The following is a 14920-nucleotide window of genomic DNA, read 5'->3' as shown; positions in this document are numbered from 1 at the left end:
AGATAGCAAGATGCTGTCCCTAAAAAATAGTTAATAAACATAAAATTCATCACCTCAGTTGCACTGATCACATTTCAAGTCCTCTATAGCTACATGTGCCTCATAGCTGTCATATGGGATGGCAGAGACACAGGACAAGACACAGGATATCTCTATAACATCAGAATGTTTGACTAGCTAGCATTGCTCTAGACAGCCTTAAAGACAGAGAAGCTGGAGGAGTACACACTGTATACCAAAATCTCAAAGTGTGAGAGCATGATGATGGGGTTCCTCGGTATAAACAAGGGGAGCACATCACCCCATTTTTACACAGCCTTGTTTTTTGCTGGAAAGTTTGGCTTAAAGTAGAGAAGAATGTCAGAGCTGAGAAAGTAAGTCCTCAGACACCAGCTGAGGTCCCGTCCACCCCTATTAGAAGCAGAGACAGTAGGCCAGAGAGGGGAAAGGACTTACCCTACATTACAGAGAAAGTTGCAGAACCTGAGGGTCTTGACTCCAGCGCATGGGGTCAGTTTCCCCCACTAGGCTCATGGGTGCCTCCTCCCTTCTTCCCAGTCCCCTTCCATCCACAGCCAGGCCATCAAGCTCTCAGAGCGCCCCTGGGCTGGTCCTCATCACTCATACTGGCCTCTCTTCTGTACTCCCTAAAGCACCCCTCCAGCATCTGACCCTTAGAAATTTTAGACATCCCAAGGAGAATAGCTGTTTATAACCAGTTGCTAATTACACGTATGGATGTCAATTAATTCATTTAGCTAATTAGCCACTCGATGAGCACCACGCACGAAAGAACTGTAAAAGACAGGCATATGGTGAGAGGGGGGTGGCCGGGTGCTCATCCAGCATGCAGGGATGAGGAGGGCGGGCAGTGGCTCTGGGTACTCCCCACCTCCAGATGAGTGGAGGGAGGCAGCTTAATGACTGGGGGAACTGAGCTGCTGCTGCTGCTGACACTTCCATAAAACATAATTACAGCTTTCCACTAATAGTGCTGGGAAAACACACACACACACACACACACACGCCGTCATGCCCACATAGACATTTCCGTTTGCATTTCCCCATGCACACAAATGTAGCATGCACATATCATACACTCACACATGCAGACGCACACATAGACAGATTTGGGGTCACAGGAGATCAACCCACAGAAGTGGTTTTTTGTTTGTTTTTTTATTGAGGCAGAGTCTCACTATGTCCCCCTTGGTAGAGTGCTGTGGCGTTATGCTCACAGCAACCTCAAACTCTTGGGTTTAAACAATTCTCTTGCCTCAGCCTCCCAAGTAGCTGGGACTTCAGGTGCCCACTACAACGCCTGGCTATTTTTTGGTTGGAGTTGTCATTGTCTAGCAGGCCCAGGTGAGGATCAAACCCTCCGGCTTCAAACCGGCCAGCCTCGGTGCGTGTGGCCGGCGCTGTAACCCCTGTGCTACGGGCACCGATCCTGACTCTCACTTCTTATCTCAGGCCTCCTCTCCCTGGTGTCCGGGCCTTTCCACATATCCATCGTGACTGCAGAGTCTGGCCTTATCCACAGGACAAGAAGGGACTTTTCTCCAATTTTAAGGGGGGAAAGGCAAAATTCTACAAACTCTTCTAGCCTTTCCTCCTGTCCATTCACCGAAGTGACAGTAAGAGAACTACAAGTGAGGCTATTCTTTTATTCATCTATTCAACAAACACTCTCTGTTGTAGGCCTGGAGGGTGTCACACATGATCTTCTAAGCAAAAAAAGCAAGAAATCTACAGCTCAAGTCCCAGCTCACTTCAACCTGGTGTTTCCTATTAATCGGTTTAAAATCTTTCTGTTGCAAGTGACAAAATTCCAACACAAACAAGTTTCAGCAAAGCGGTAATTAATTGGTTTAGGTAACTGAGAAGTCCGGGGGTGCTGTGCTGCTTTGGACATGGTGGGTTCAGGGGCTCAACAAAGTCAATAGGCCCTGTCTTTCTCCATGTCTTGTTCTCACTCCTGGTTGGTGGCCTTATTCTAAAGCTCCAGGCAGTGACAAGAAGCAGCAGCAGATCCACCTTCACTTTCCAGAATCTCGCAGGGGGTCCTCAAACTACGGCCAGCGGGCCACATGCGGCCTGCCAAGGACATTTATAGGGCCCGCCAGGTGTTTTTCCCGCTGCTGCCTGTCCTGCTTAGCAACAGACTAGTCCCAGGCTGCAGTCCGGCCCTCCAACGGTCTGAGGGACAGTGAACTGTCCCTCTGTTTAAAAAGAGAACAGTGAACAGGCCCCCTATTTAAAAAGTTTGAGGACCCCCGAGTCTAGTCCATGCAGAAAGAAGACCTCCAAGAGCGTATAAATCACTGAGATTGGCTCTGGTTGGATGAGCTCAGGTCACATGCCCTATCTCTGAACCAATCACCACTGGCCAGGGGGATTAGCATGCTCTGATTGGCTGGATCCAGGGGTGAGTCCCTTGCACACCACTTGGGCTGAGAAAAAGGAGGGCTGTGTCCCCAAATGCCAGAAGGAGGAGGGCAGGACAAGGACCAGGAGGCAAACTACCAATATCCAATGCAATATTCTAAGCATTCGAGGTGAGCAGGGTAGGAATTATAAACCCTATTTTGCAACTAGGGAAACTGGCTGAAAAAGGAGATAAGCCTAATAAAAATTGCACAGTAAAGGACGGAGCCTGCAGCATTTGAAGCAATTCGCCTTAACGTAATAAGCCCTTCCCCCAAAACAAGCATCCCATCTAGAACACCCCACTTTCCACTGACTTTCCAGCCTGCAGTCAGTAGTCTGGGCCACCTCACTGCATGGGAAAGGCCACTGAAGCTGGGCACTCGAGGGGCAGCCAGCTTGCCCACAAAGCATTAGGACCCTACCTCTCCCTCTCCCCAGTGCAAGCTAAAAGTCTGCAACTCAACTCTCCCAGGGCTTTCTCTCAAGTATGGTGTAGGGCAAACAAGAGAGTTCTCAGCCAATGGCCACGAGGATTTGGAAGGTAACGCCCAGCTTCCTCACCCTTGGGTGGGGCTACAAAGTGGGCTGTTTCCCCTGATGCCCACGGTGGTGACCAGCCTGACGACACAACCTCCTTGTGGCCTTCCCTTCCCCGTCTCATTTGCCCTTTCTTCTTGGTGCTTCCTGGGATCATCTCCCAAACAAGTTGCATTCCAGCCCTTGTCTCAAAATCTGCTAATGGGGAAAATACAACTTAAGGCACCCCTCCCCATTCTTCTACAAAATGACGGTAGGGCAGCGCCTGTGGCTCAAAGGAGTAGGGCGCTGGCCCCATATGCCAGAGGCGGTGGGTTCAAACCCAGCCCCGGCCAAAAACTGCAGAAAAAGAAGAAAAAATGACGGTAAGGGAAATCTGGAGGGATTCATTTAGAGAGATCATTTTCAATTATTTTTCTAGTGGAACTCTTTTTTATAATGCTTTCGCATTTGCTCTTCCCCGTCCTCAAATCTAAGCCTCCTAACCTTCCTCTTCCTAGCCTTCATCCAGTCCCAGATGTCCCAAATTGAATTTTGAGGCTTGTGAATGCCCAGTTCCTGGAATCTTCTAAGTCAAATGCATCCTCTTCTCTATCGGATTGTGTATTGAGGGGAGGTGGAAGTTCTGGATCCTGTGGGTGACAAAAGAGGTTTTGGAGTGTAGATTGCAGTTTGCTCCCCCCACCCCACCCTACATACATCTAAAAAGTCATAGCTGGGGCTCTGCACCTGTGGCTCAAGCAGCTAAGGCACCAGCCATATACACCTGAGCTGGCGGGTTCGAATCCAGCCCCAGCCCGCCAAACAACAATGACAGCTGCAACCAAAAAATAGCTGGGCGTTGTGGCAGACACCTGTAGTCCCAGCTACTTGGGAGGCAGAGGCAGGAGAATCGCTTGAGCCCAGGAGTTGGAGGTTGCTATGAGCTGTGATATCATCGCACTCTACCCAGGGGGACAGCTGGAGGCTCTGTCTCAAAAAAAAAAGAAAAAAAAGTCATAGCTGGGTTCAGTGGCCCACGCCTATAATCCCAGCAATTTGGGAAACCAAGGAGCCTGGACAACATAGCAAGATCTCACCTCTACAAAAAAAAAAAATTAACATTTAACCAGGCACAGTGACATATTCCTATAGTTCCAGCTACTCAAGAGGCTGAGATAGGAGGATCTCTTGAGCCCAGTACTTCAAGGCTACACTGAGCTATGATTGCACCACTGCACTCCACCCTGTGGGACAGAGCAAGGTCTCCATCTCTAAAAAAATAATAATAATAAAATAAAAAATCAGACATATTCCACACCTCAAAAACGAGTTTCCTACTTTTCCTAGACCCTCATTGTGTCTACATGTTATCTCTGATCATGTTTAATAACTTTGGCCTATTTATGCTGCAAGACCTCTCACTCCTCTTTCACTCTAGGAAACTTTACAGAATACTCTTTCATGGACCCAGCATTGGAGGGGACCATTTTGAAGGGCTCCAGACTGATCAACTTCCAGATTTCTCCTCCAATTTCATGAGGGGATATGAGGCCTGTATCTTTCTAGCCCCTTCTACCTGCCTTCCCACCCTCCCCCTCTCAAGGATCATCTTCCGCTGGAGTATTTGGAGATGAGGTTGCTATGGCCTGAATGTTTGTGTCCTCCCCAAATTCATATGTTGAAACTAATCCCCAATGTGATAGTATTAAGAATTAGAGCCTTTGAAAAGTGATTTGGGGCTCAGCACCTATAGCTCAACCGGCTAAGGCGCCAGCCACGTACACCTAAGGTGGCGGGTTCGAATCCCCAGCCCGGACCCGCCAAACAACAATGATGGCTGCAACCAAAAAATAGCCGGGCGTTGTGGCGGGCGCCTGTGGTCCCAGCTACTTGGGAGGCTGAGGCAGGAGACTCGCTTGAGCCCAGGAGTTGGAGGTTGCTGTGAGCTGTAATGCCACGGCACTCTACCCAGGGGGACAGCTTGAGGCTCTGTCTCAAAAAAAAAAAAAAAAAAAGAAAAGTGATTTGGTCATGGGGCCTCTGCCCTCATAAACAGTATTAGTGCCCTTATGAAAGAGACCCCAGACAGTTGCCTCGCTCCTTCCACCATGTAAGGACCCAGCAAGGAGGCACTGTCTATAAAGCAGAGAGCCTTCACCAGGCACTGAATGTGCTGGCGTCTTGATCTTGGACTTCCCAGTCTCTAGAATTGTGAGCAATACATTTCTGTTGTTTATGAATTACCCAGCTTAAGGCAGTTTGTTATAGCGGCAGGAAGAGACTAAGACAAGGGGATATCCAGTTATCAAATGTTGTGCAACAAATAATATCAAATTTTAGTGTTATAACTCAATTGTTTATCATGCACACAAATTTTGTGGGTCAGGACTTCGAGAAGCTGGGAAGTTCTGGTCATTGGGGCCATCTTGGAGGCTGGCTACCATAAGAAGCCCTCTCAGGCCAGGTGAGGTGGCTCACGCCTATAATCTTAACACTCTGGGATGCCAATGCAGGTGGATTGCCTGAGCTCATGGGTTCGAGACCAGCCTTAGCCAGAGCAAGACTTCATCTCTAAAAATAGCCAGACATTGAGGCAGGTGCCTGTATTCCCAGCTACTTGGAAGTCTGAGACAAGAGAATCTGTTGAGCCCAAGAATCTGAGATTGCTGTGAGCCGTGATGCCACAGCACTCTACCAGGGGCAACAAAAAAGAAGCCTTCTCCACCCCCACTCTACACTGCCTGCTGCCTCAGTTCTAGCCCCACTCTGATTCATCCCTGTTCCTCCATCACCCCCAAGTCCCCACTAACACAAGACCGGTGTGTGTGGTAGTGTATACCAACAATCAAGACAACAGAAGTACAGAAATATCTCTAAAGTCCTGTCTGATGTCACTGTCATGAGCACTGACCATCTATCCCCACCGATGTCCCTCTCTCAGCCCATGCTTCTTTCACAAGCTCACAGGACTCCCCTTAACTACTCTCTCCCTTCCATGGAAGGCGGGGAGCCCATCACTCACCTGCTGTCCGTGACCTCAGAAGCCCTTAGAAGACCGGCTAGACAGAGGAATAGAAGGCCTTCTACCTACCTCCAAGTGTTGGCACAGACCCTGCCAGATAACTGTCCCTCAATTCCAGTAACAGCAGTCCAAAAAATGGAGAGAGCAGTGCCCGTGGGTCAGTGGGTAGGGCGCCGGCCCCATATACCAAGGGTGGTGGGTTCAAACCCAGCCCCAGCCAAACTGCAACAAAAAAATAGCCAGGCATTGTGGTGGGTGCCTGTAGTCCCAGCTACTGGGAGGCTGAGGCAAGAGAATCGTGAAAGCCGAGGAGTTGGCAGTTGCTATAAGCTATGTGACACCACAGCACTCTATCGAGGGCGATAAAATGAAACTCTGTTTCTACCCAAAAAAAGGAGAGAATAGAGCAGCTCCCAGAGGCTGTCTGCACTTCCCAAGAGCCTGCCAAGGAAAGAGAGGAACTTGGAGCAAGAATTGCCCAGCCGGAAGTTCCAGGGAACCTGGGAGCAGAGCGTGCAACTATTGTATGCCACTAAACTTGAGGCTAATTTGATACGTAGCACACAACAACCAGATACCCCCATCTCCACATACATTGCATCCTAAAGTGGTGATTCTTCCTGGGGTTCACCCACCTCCCTACAATTTTATCAATTCAAAGTGGAGTAAACAAGAGGATTGGAGAGACGGAGCGTGCTCACTGCAGCACATCTCAGCTAAGGGCTGGGGAGGGGCAGAGGGGCAGGAGACACTTCTGCAGCCCGTGCCCACCTACCTGAGCCTTGGCCGCCTCCCCTCAGCCCGGCAGCCTGGGCATACTCCCCAGTCCCTGCTGCTTCCATGCATTCTTCTTCCTTCCTTCCCCACCCCTGGGCCTCAAGCCAGCATCTGCAAACACACAGGGACCTGGCCAAACGCAGAGTCTCCTAGACCCGCCTTCATTTGGGGCACACAAAGAACCAACATAAAAAAGAAGCTGGAACATCACAGCTTGTTCCTGAGCTTATCTTGAATGAAAATGGTAGGCTCCAAGCCTTGGGGAGGGTAGGTTGGGGGATGTGGGTAGGAATCTCTCATTTTAGGGCTGGGCACAGTGGCTCACGGCTATAATCTAGGCACTTGGGAGGCTAGGGCAGGTGGATTGCCTGAACTGACAAGTTTGAGACCAACCTGAGCAAGAGCGAGACCCCTGTCTCTAAAACATAGCCAGGCTCTGTGGTGGGCGTCTGTAGTCCCAGCTACTTGGGAGGCTGAGGCAAGAGAATTGCTTGAACTCAAGAGTCTGAGGTTGCTGTGAGTTAAGATGCCACGGCTCGGCGCCTGTGGCTCAAGAGGCTAAGGCGCCAGCCATATACACCTAAGCTGGTGGGTTCGAATCCAGCCTGGACCCACCAAACAACAATAATGGCTGGAACCAAAAAATAGCCGGGCGTTGTGGCAGGCACCTGTGGTCCCAGCTACTTGGGAGGCTGAGGCAGAAGACTCGCTTGAGCCCAGGAGTTGGAGGTTGCTGTGAGTAGTGAAGCCATGGCACTCTACCCAGGGGGACAGCTTGAGGTTCTGTCTCAAAAAAAAAAAAAAAAAAAAAAGATGCCACAGCACTCTACAAGAGTGACCAAGTGAGACTCTGTCTCAAAAAAAAAAAGAAAAGGAATCTCTTATTTCCTGAGTTTTACCACATCTGGAAGGAAAAGCATTTCCCCATTTAAGTAAAAAGGAAGATTTCTTGGGAGTTACTGGGATAGCTCATAGAATGAGCAAGATCCATCATGACAGGAATCTCAATGGTTAGTTCTGGGGACGCATGGAACTGTAACATTACTTAAGCTTTTTTTTTTAGATAGAATCTCACTCTGTTGTTCCAGACTAGAGTGCCATGGCTTCATAGCTCACACCAACCTCAAGCTCCTGGGCTCAAGCCATCCTTTTGCCTCAGCCTCCTGAGTAACTGGGACTACAGGCACCTGCCACAATGCCTGGATAATTTTTCTATTTTTAGTAGAGACAGGGTCTCACTCTTGTTCAGACTGGTCTTGAACTCCTGAGCTCAAGCGATCCATCAGCCTTGGCCTCCCAGAATGCTGGGATTACAGGCATGAGCCACCATGCCTGGCCTCATTCAAGCTTTTAACAATGGTTCTGGCAAGGGTATGGGATTACAGAAGACATGTGTCTTCCATATTGTGTGGACTTCTTTCTCAAAGATCATGTATCATCAATAACAACACTTCCATTTTTTTTCTGCAGAGACAGAGTCTCACTTTATCACCCTCAGTAGCGTACTGTGGTGTCACAGCTCACAGTAACCTCTAACTCCTGGGGCTTAGGCGATTCTCTTGCCTCAGCCTCCTAAGTAGCAGGGACTACAGGTGCCCGCTACAAAGCTCGGCTATTTTTTTATTGCAGTTTGGCCCGGGGCCGGGTTAGAACCCATCACCCTCGGTATATAGGGCCAGCGCCCTTACTGACTGAGCCACTTGGCCAGGGCCAGGTTTGAACCCACCACCTCCCATATATGGGGCCAGCACCCTACTCCTTTGAGCCATAGGCACCACCCAACTTTTCCATTTAGAGACACATCTGCACTTCCAGGGGGTGCCTGGAGCCCCACAACCTCTGCCTTCTCCCAGCCCCCACCGGAGCACCATCACTGGGTATTTTCCCCAGATCTTCCAACTCAGTCTTCCCATGAGACTCTCAGAGTCTGGAGCTGTACAGGGCCTGGGCCCAGCCTTGCCCACCCTGGCTCAGGATGGCAGCCTGCATCTCAGGGGCTACCAGCATCCCCACATATAGAGAACTGGGTCCCCATTGCTGGTCTTCTGCCTGCTGACAAAAGATGTTGACTTCTCCCTGAGCCGTGACTCCCAGGGCCATCCATCAGCCGCCCAGCCGGTGCAATCGGAGTTTAATGATGTCATGACAGGAGTGATTATAATTGTTAATTACCTACCAGCCATCAGCAGCTTCTGCAGGCCCTCAGCCATGTGGTACCTGCCACAGCCACTGGTACCCGCACACACTACTCCTGGCCTCATCAACCACCTTGCTCCCAAATACCCAGGGACACTGAGATTGGCACTTCTGTGGGGATTTCCGGGCATGAGGGACTCCCTGAGATGTTGGTACTCTGAAGGCCTGAATGTTTTCCTCTCTGGTTTAATTTCTAGAAGCCATGCTGTCAAAGTCCTGAAGGGAAACACTGAACACGTCACTTTCTGCTCACAGTCAGTCACTCCCCACTGCCACATCATAACTCAAACACCTTTGCTGGGCCTTTAAAATGTCCCATAGGCTGGATGAGATGGTGCACAGTTATAGTCCCAATTACTTGGGAGGCTGACTGCTGGAAGCTGAGAGTCCAAGGCTGCAGTGAGCTGTGAATCACCAGCCTGGACAACATAGCAAGACAACATCTCTAAAGGACAGAAAACAAAACAAAATATTACATGAGGAACGTTCACAGAGGAAGGTCTCTGTCCTCCTCTAGTTTCATCCTCATTACTCAACTGCACACACCCCACTAACAGAACCACCTGTGTCTCCAGCCATGCCTTTGCCCATGCTGTCCTCTCCCCTTGGAAGTTCCTAACCAAAGCTTCATGAATTCAAACTCCTGCCTGTTCTTGCAGGCCTGCATTGAAACTCTGCAAAATGCAAGGTCGCCATTGCTTCCCACTCAGGGCATTCTATTCCCTCATGGCCAGGCCCTCACTGCCCTACAGGAGTGAGAGCTCCCTTGCTAGTCCCCTGTGTCCACTCTGGCCCCTAGCCCACCTCCACACTGAGCAAGCCATCAACATTGCAAGCTGGGGCTAGGCACTGAGGCTCACACCTGTAATCGTAGCATTCTGGGAGGTCAAAGTGGGAGGACTGCTTGAGCTCAGGAGTTTGAGACCAACCTGAGCAAGAGTGAGATCTTGTCTCTAAAAAATGGCCAGGCATTGTGGTTGATGCCTGTAGTCCCAGCTGAAGCAAGAAGATCTCTTGAGCCCAAGAGTTTGAGGTTGCTGTGAGCTGTTATGTCACAGCACTCTACCCAGGGTGATAGAGCGAAACTGTCTCAAAAACAAAACAAAACAAAAACTACAAGCTGGATTCTGCTACTCCTTGGCTTAAAACCTTCCTCACCTCAAGGGTAAGTTCCTCTGTTTGGTGTCCGGGCTCTTCATGACCAGGGCAGGCACTTTTTTTTGTTTTTTTTGTTTTTTTTTTTTTGAGACAGAGTCTCACTATGTCGCCCTCAGTAGAGTGCTGTAGTGTCACAGCTCACAGCAACCTCCAACTCTTGGGCTTAAGCGATTCTTTTGCCTCAGCCTCTCAAGTAGCTGGGACTATAGGCGCCCACCACAATGCCCGGCTATTTTTGTTGTTGTTCCAGTTGTCATTGTTTAGCTGGCCCGGGCTGGGTTCAAACCCGCCATCCTCAGTGCATGTGGCCAGCACTATAACCACTGTGCTATGGGTGCCTAAGGGCAGTCACTTTTAATGTTGTCTGCTCAGCTCATCTCTGAAGACTACACCCTCACAGGCCATAATAGCCTGTTAGGACCTCACACAGCTCCTCTGTCACAGGGAATGGAGCCATGGATAGACCCACCTGCTCCAAGCTCTGCCAACTGGATTGCGTCTCTTATCCTAGGAATGGGCCTTCCCAGAGGCAGAATGTGCGTAAATGCTCCATGCAGAAATTATCATCTATCGAAACCTAGAAAATGCTCAGAAAACTGGGCCACAGAGATGACCAATGAAAAGGACAAGTACGAAGAAGGAAAGATGCAGGGCACCAGGAGAAAATGAGACTGGCCAGCTTGCCAGCCAGGCCTACACAGACCCAGACCTGGCTCCACTGGACTCCAGGAGAGGCTCCGTCTCCTTTAAGCATTGTCCTTGCTTTCATAAGCTGGTTTCTGTTAAATGCATAACAAAATGGAGGAAATTTTGGAATGAATGCAATATATACGTGTGTGTATATATCCGTGTATATATGTATATATATGGAAGAAATAATTGGAAAGCCATTTGCAGTGTGGTGGGGATGTGGGAGATCAAGGGCTCATCCACATCCCGTAACATGGCAGGGAGGCTGCTTTCCAGGAGGTAGACAGGCACCATGCTGCTTCTAGAAGTAGTCTGGGATGGGGGGTCCTGAGAACTCACCCTCTTAATTTCAAGCCCACCACTTACTGGCTGTGTAAGCCTGGGCCAGTTATTTCTGGCTTTAGTTCCTTCATCTGTAAAATGGGGATGATGACAACGGTGCCTGCCTCGGGGGGCAGGCATGAGGGTTAAGTGAGTTCATATATGGAAAGCCCTTAGTGCCTGTTAACTAGCAGACACCCCACACATATTAGCAAAAATCAGAAAAGTAGATGCTATTGACATAAAATCCCCGTTAACTGGAGTCCTGAGGGAAATTTAGGTGCACAAGTTTGAAGCCATGAGCTGAGGCCCAGGTGAATTGGAGAAGAAAGGAATTAAAGTGGAATACTCCCCCACTGCGTTCCAGGGCTGCTCTGGGTACCAGGCAGCAGAGCTTCAATTCCGGAGGGAGCCAGGCAACAAACGAGGAACTTTAGATGGTGACCGCAGCCCCAGCAGATGCTAGCAATGTGGAGAGCTTCTCTGCATGGGGGGGTGGGGGGGTGGTCAGGGAAGGTCTACTTGAGGAGGTGACCAGAAGACTGGCTGCTGAAAGGCACCAGCCATGCAAGGGACATCACGAGAGGGTGGGAAGACTGGCAAGTGAGGGGGGAAGAGAGAACCAACCAAAGTGAGAAGGGGACCCCAGGGCAGGACCACAGGAGAACAAAACATCTAAGAGGGATTTCTTCAGGTTCCCTGCAGCAGGGCAGGAACAGAAATGGCTTCATCTATCTCTGCTCTAATCTTCAGTTCATCCCACTTGCTCATAAATGCTTTGGGCGTCTCAGACCTCTGGGAGTGGCAGGGGTGGGGTTGAGGAACAAAAATCAAGACCACAGGTGCAGCAGGGACCCTGTGCAGTCCTCTGAGCCTCTCCTACTCCAAACTTAGCCCTTCCTAAAAAGGTTCCACAAAATTCCATATTCACTGTGTCCAGGACTGGTTAACCCCACTGCAAGTAAGAAGCTGAGAGAACTCCCTTTTGTCCTGGGGGCCTGCAGAAGAGCAGGAGGCTCCCCCAGCAGCTTCCTAGAGGAGTTTGGGGCACACTGGGTTTTGGATGCTTTGCTCTGGCCCTGAACATCCTAGGTGCCTGGGAAGTCACTCAGCCCCCAGCCCCACACAGCACCACAGCACCGTGGAATGGTTAGTCACTCTATTGCCCTCTCGGGGGGATGGGGTCAGTGGGAAAGGCCGTGATAGCTACCACTTGATGCTGCCTTTTAAAGGCATGTGCTAAAAAAAAAAAAAAAAAAAAAAAAAAAAGAAAAAAGAAAGGACCAAAGAATGAGCGTGGGGTGGAACAGTTTCAATGCCAAGCAGGTCGCTCAATCCAGCAGAGTCTAACCCCTGGAGGATGTAAGCTTGGTGAGGAAAAATGAAGTCGGTCTTTTAAAGCCAAAATACTGAGCACTGCCTGCCTGGCCTGAGGAAGGCAAAGCTTCTGACCAGGCTGGATTATGGTGTCCAGGTGTGGCTGGCTGCACCTGGCCAACAGGCAGGGATTATGCCGCCCACTAGGTCTGCCCAACATCAACAGAAGTTGTAGAGGCAGCTCCCCAAATATGGCTCCTTACCCTCATTTTAAAAGGACAACTGAGACCCATAGAGGTCAGGAATTCCCTGGAGGTCACAGTTGGAAGGTGGCTGGGCTGGATCTGTCTGGCTGCAAAGGATATAACTGTCACATCAAGCCAGAGAAATGCCAACTCCAGGGAGATAAGCAAGGCAGGCAGGCGGAGCCTTAGAAGGTTGATGGGGGTGGGGGGAGGAACCAGGCTGCAGGGGCCAGGGTTCCCTCTCAGGCCCCCCTGATTGGTGGAAAGCTGGCCAGGATGTCACAGGGGAAATGTGGGTTTCCTTCCCAAGGTGCAGGGGGGGAACTTGCCCCTGCCTTCCCTCCCAGCCCCACCATCACCACCAGGGGGTGATTTTCCTAGACTTTGCAACCTCATCCCTCCCCGGGCGACCAGACGCCCCCAGCCTCCCGCAGACCGCCCGCCCGTGGGCCCTGCCTCCCTCCCCAGCAGCCGGAAGCCGCAGTCGCTCTGCAGACACCCCCTGGTGGAAACAGCTCATTACGGGATGGAGAAAATGTGCTAGAACATTAGCTTAATAAATCAAGCGCTCCCGGAGCAGACAGTCATCGCGGCTCTGTGAGGCGGGGCGCGGCGCCCACCCCTGCTGGGCCGGGGTTTGGGGGGCGGCCCGAAACGCCCGCCTCCATCCTGCCCCAGCTCAGTAGATTCTGCACCCTCAGTCCGCAGCTGCCTCCCCACTAGCCCAGAAGCCTGTGTGGGGAGTGGCCTTAGGAGCCCCAGGCCGCCCAGGGTTTGAATCCTGGCACTGCCGCTGCCATTTGCCAGCCTTCCGTCAGAACCCAGGTCACCTTGGACCCTCCTCAGTATCGTCATCCCGACAATGAGACAGTAACAGTCACTATTAATTGAGGGTCGACTAAGAGCATGTACCCTCCCTAACTCATTGCAGCTCTGAAATCCAAGCTGCCCCCGTGTTTTTTAAGAATGCTGAGACTTCAAGCCTCTAGCAGGTTGTATTTCTAGTCCTATCTCTCCTGTATCCAAGGTCAGTACCCAGCGGGCAGCCCTCACCTCTGCCCCTAGAGGGTGCTGTAGGGGAAGAAAGAACAGCTAGGGCCACGTTGGGCCCGGTGGCTGGCTCTCCAGAGCAACAGGCAGGGTGGGTACCTACCAACTCCTCCCACCCCCTTCCTGGCCGAGGAAATCCCAATGGATTACCATTGTAAAGGTGCTGCCTCCTGCCAGAGACTCAAGAGCCACAGGTTTTCTGCAGGTGCCCAGACCCACCCCACGTCCCTGGTAGGCACTGAAGTCTGTCTCTGCTTTCCCCCCTGACACACACACACCTTTCTGGGCGGTGCAAGAGCTGGCCTGAGTGGCCTTTCACTCTCACTGCGGCTCACAGTCTAACTCCATGAGTGACTGCAGCAAGTCTAGCCCCTCTCCAGGCCTGAGTTTCCTCTTCAAAACAAGGCTCAGGCCTAGATGATCCTCAGAAGACTGTTGTTTGCCACTCTTCCCTCCACCCGCTGGTTAGGAAGGGGAGGGGCTGCAGCTAGCAGAGTCCCTTACGCAGGGAAAACCACTGTCTAGAGAGCTAATTCCTCCTGCTCTCTGGGGGGTGGAGAGAGGGTGAGGGGGGAAAGAATTCAATTACTGGACGTCTATTTGTCAACTCCTCCCTCCCCATTGACTTCATTTTTTCCAGCCAGACCCAGAGTCAAAGGAGGCAGGAAGAGTGAGCTACAGGCCTAGGAAAGGAGGAAGAGAAGAGAGGAGGGCAGAGAGAGGGAAGAGGGGCCCCCGCAAAAGAACATAAAGATGGAGGTACTGGACACACACCAGGCCAGAAAGTCTCAGTTGGGCCAAGAATGAACAAGCAGTACCCAGGGAAGAGGAACAGATATTCCTGTGTGCCTGGTCCTACCCAGGGACTCAGAGCAACATCACTTTCTGCAGGAAGTCTTCCTGGATCTTTCAGGTGGGTTAGGAGCCTCTCTGGTTCCCACTAGCCCTTTGGATGCCTCAAACACCATTCTGATACAGCCTGTTAACTTTCGTTCATTTGTACAACACATGTTCGTGGAACACCTAGGATGCTCCGGACTAGATGCCAGAAATAGAGTTGAAAACAATCACTGGGCTCGGCGCCTGTGGCTCAAGCGGCTAAGGCGCCAGCCACATACACCTAAGGTGGTGGGTTTGAATCCCCAGCCCGGGCCTGCCAAACCCCACGCGTTACAGATAAGAAAGCAGACTGGGC

Source organism: Otolemur garnettii, unplaced genomic scaffold, assembly GCF_000181295.1.
Source record: "Otolemur garnettii isolate 467f Iridium unplaced genomic scaffold, OtoGar3 scaffold00066, whole genome shotgun sequence".
Lineage (NCBI taxonomy): Eukaryota > Metazoa > Chordata > Mammalia > Primates > Galagidae > Otolemur > Otolemur garnettii.
The sequence above is the reverse complement of the archived record's forward strand: the minus strand, read 5'-3'. Positions refer to the sequence as shown.